At 50.9% G+C, this 3,502-nt stretch overlaps 1 long non-coding RNA gene across 1 annotated transcript in view; it reads right to left on the bottom strand.

Moving 5' to 3' along the window:
• Positions 1-3,502, bottom strand: part of LOC118972354 (uncharacterized) — a 29,541-nt gene that overhangs the window by 18,279 nt on the left and 7,760 nt on the right. The window lies entirely within an intron of this gene.

The raw sequence follows: 3,502 nt of genomic DNA, 5'->3' as shown, positions 1-3,502 counted from the left end.
TTTTGGTTTTGTTTCCTTGTACTGTTCCTAATTTTAGTAAAGAAATACGGGTAAATTCTTCATTAGGCTAGTTTTTAGGGTAAAATCTTAGTTTCTTAAGTTGAGCCATCCTATACATCCTTTAGCCAAATGAACCATTTATTGAATGTCATCCTGTAGCGTCGCAATACTTCTGCAAAGTAGGCGTCCTGTTAGCATATCGCATGCAGAGCACCAGAGACACCCACCACCCTGGCATCCAGGCCCAAACTGGAACCTGCTGAGACCCAAGGTCCGGCCTCTGTGCCCTCAACACACCCGTGAGGGCGTGTGCAATGGGAAGAGGAAAGGGACACGTTATCGTTTGGGTTGACAGATTATTGTGCCCAAGCTAGGTATTTTCATCATGATTAGGCATGAAGTGTCACATTCCAAGGCTGAGAATCTTGAGAGGTGCAAATATAAGTGGATAGCAAATTTCCTAAGTACAGAGTAGCCTTGAGCATGGCCATGCCCTTGATCCTGCTGACCAAGGAGAGAGCAGTCATTCGGACCGACTCTAGTTCTAGGACTGGTAGCAGGGCTTCTCAGAGGACATTGTGATACTATCAGCCAAATAATTTTGCCCTTTCAGTGAGTCAAGGAAAGTATTACATCCCCCCATGTAAGAACCCCAGCGCCTGGGCTTCCAGCTCAGTGGGCCTGCCCCCTTCCTGTTTGCTGCAGGGAGGGGACAAAGGCAAGCCAAAATACAAGTCAGCCGGAAATGGCTTTTTAGTGTGATTAAACCACATAGTTTGGCTGGCAAGCCCAGAGACTTTTAGAGAAACAATGTATTCCATGAAAGAACAGCAACGGAGGCAAAATTTACATACTGCCCCCAGAATTCAGCCAGAGTTACCTTTCCTGACAAAAGCCCATCCCCGTCAGGGCAGCAAAAGGCCTGGGTCGCGGTTTCTCCTGCAGCAGTGGACGCGTCCCTTCCCTGAGACTCAGCGAGGCTCGGGGTCACAGCGACTACCACGCCTGGACAGGGTCCTCGTCCCTGGGGTTCCAGGCTTTGGGCTTTGATGTCAGACTACTTCTGCCAAATTGTGTGGCTTTGAGCAGTATAGTTGGCCTCTCAGCCTCGGTCCTCACCTGTGAAGTGGGGCCAGGATTAGTAATTTCAGCTACTCAGCAGAGCTGCAGTTTGCCTTCAGGCATGACACTGGCCCTGTACTAGGCCCTGAAGACCCTTACACTGGGCTAGCATAGGAAGCGGTGTATGAAGGATTTTGCTAACCAAAAATACTCAGTAGTTCTTTCCAGAATATGGTAAAAAAAAAAAAAAAAAAGAATATTATGTTGAGAAAATGGTCCAGCCTCAGAACCTGGACGAACTGCTCAGGCCTGACTCCTCAGTTTGTCCCAATAGTCATTGCATACATGGTTTAGTTCCCAGGTGTGCGCAACTCTAGCAGCAGTGATGCCAAGGGCCTGGGTTCCACCAGGTGCCTGCATTGTCGCTGAGGCAGTGGGGCCACCCCATGTGGAACAGTCAGGGCAAATCAGGACATGAATCACAGGGTGTGACATTTAGGGTATGTGTGTGTTTAGCTTCAACACTAGCTGTGGTGGGTAGAGTACTGACCCCCCAAAGATGTCCAGGTCTGGAACCCCAGAACCTGTGAACTTGGCAGCTGTGATTGAACTGAAGCCCTTTGAGATGGGGAGGAAGCCTCGGTCACCCGATGGAACCACAAGCAACCTTTTAAGAGGAAGACAGGAGGGTGAAGGTGAAGTGACCATGGAGTCAGGCTGGGCTGCCCAGAAGCCTCTAAAGGTTGGAACAGGCAAGAAGCCATGTTCTCCCCAGAGCCTCCAAGAGGAACGCCACCCTGAACACTGGGACTGTGGAACTTCTGGCCTGCAGACGGTGAGAGAACACATCTGTGCCATTTTAAGCCACCCTGTTTGTGGTAAATTGCTACAGCAGCAATGAGAAATGAATACACTAGGTCGATTCAGGAGCAGGAATATGGTCCAGAGCAGTTTTCCAAGTGGAGGATTAGAGCCCATTAGTGGTTGTAAAAATCAATTTAGTAGATCATGACTAGCATTAAAAAAAAATATTAAACAGGAAAGAAAACATTTTGTGATCCATGTAGTAAGTATTGTTTCATGATAGTGATGGTTTCAGGTGTATGTGGGTGTGTACCAGGTTGCAATGTGTATCACTGCAGGTGGGGACCAAAAACAGTTTGAAAGCCACTAAGATCGAGCCAGCCACCTGAGGGAGCCCATGAAGAGGGAGGGGTGTTAGCCTTGCTGCACATGGTTACCTGAAGAACAGCTGGGAGGGTGACAGGTAAGAGATCCACAGGCATTAACTACTCAAAACAACCCTGTAGGGGTGGAACTGTTACCGCCACATTTTAAAGATGACAGAACTCATGTCCAGAGGGGACTGACAGCCTATGTTGGAATCATGGCAGCCTCTCCAGAGCCCCAGTGAGCGGTGGCCACTCAGCATGCTCCCTTCTGGGCACGGGGTGGAACAGCGATGCTGAGTGACCACGCCCACCCAGTTCAGTCCACCCAAGCTCTGGGGCAGGGTGCTGGCACTGGAACTGGTGGGAGGGGCCCCTCTGCGGATACCTGGGGGGGTTCACTGTAGACCTCAGTTTACAGGGTGCCACTCCCATAGGACCTGCATCCTGTAGCAGGGCCCTGCTGTGGGATGCTGAGCACCTGCTGGGCCTCAGCTGTGGTGAACATCCTCCCTTTGGGGTTTGGCTGCTTCACATGTATGTGTGGCTGGGGACAGCAATCAGTTGGCAATCCCTTGATCTCAGGCAGACCCAAGGCCCACATTCTGAGGTAGGCACATGCTGAGGCCGAAGGAGATCATCATGCTGGGTCTTCTGGGAGGTCTCCCTTCTCTCCTGCTGCCTTGTCAGCCCCATTGGCTGAGTCCAGACTTCTGGGGCTTGGCTGCCCTCTTGTGACCAGGAGGCAGAAAGGCTAATGTAGTGAGGAGGAAGGAGCAGAAAGAACTGTGCCAACCTGGAGAGGTCGCACAAGCCCCCAGTGACACCTCTTCCAACTCGGGCAGCCCTGGGGAGTCAGCCTGGTGTGTGGCTGCATTTCCTGGAAACCTGAGCACGCAGAGCTCAGCATCTTCATCCCATTCACCGGGAGGCGGGCCCAGAAGAAATGGCTTCCTGAGATGTTCTCAGAACTCCTAATGAAATTGTGCCACCCTCACGCTCCCCTCACCCAAGAGTTGGCTTCACTTAAAATCAGGAACTTTGTGCATTGAGGGAGCCATTTCAAAGAACACCTCCTGCAGCTGGCCAGTTTAAGGTATTCCTTCGCATCCATCCTGTATTCCCACAGTGACTATGGGACTTAGCAGACACAAGGCCAGGCCCTGCAGGAAGGGTGATTGCCTGAAGTTATGCTACAGGTCAAGTGCAGAGCCAGGGTTGAATTCAGTTTCTAACACCACTTGTTCGCACTTGTTCATTCACTCATTTGA

This window comes from Manis javanica, chromosome 10 (assembly GCF_040802235.1).
Source record: "Manis javanica isolate MJ-LG chromosome 10, MJ_LKY, whole genome shotgun sequence".
Classification (NCBI taxonomy): domain Eukaryota; kingdom Metazoa; phylum Chordata; class Mammalia; order Pholidota; family Manidae; genus Manis; species Manis javanica.
Note: the sequence above shows the minus strand (reverse complement) of the source record. Positions and strands in the feature narration are given on the sequence as shown.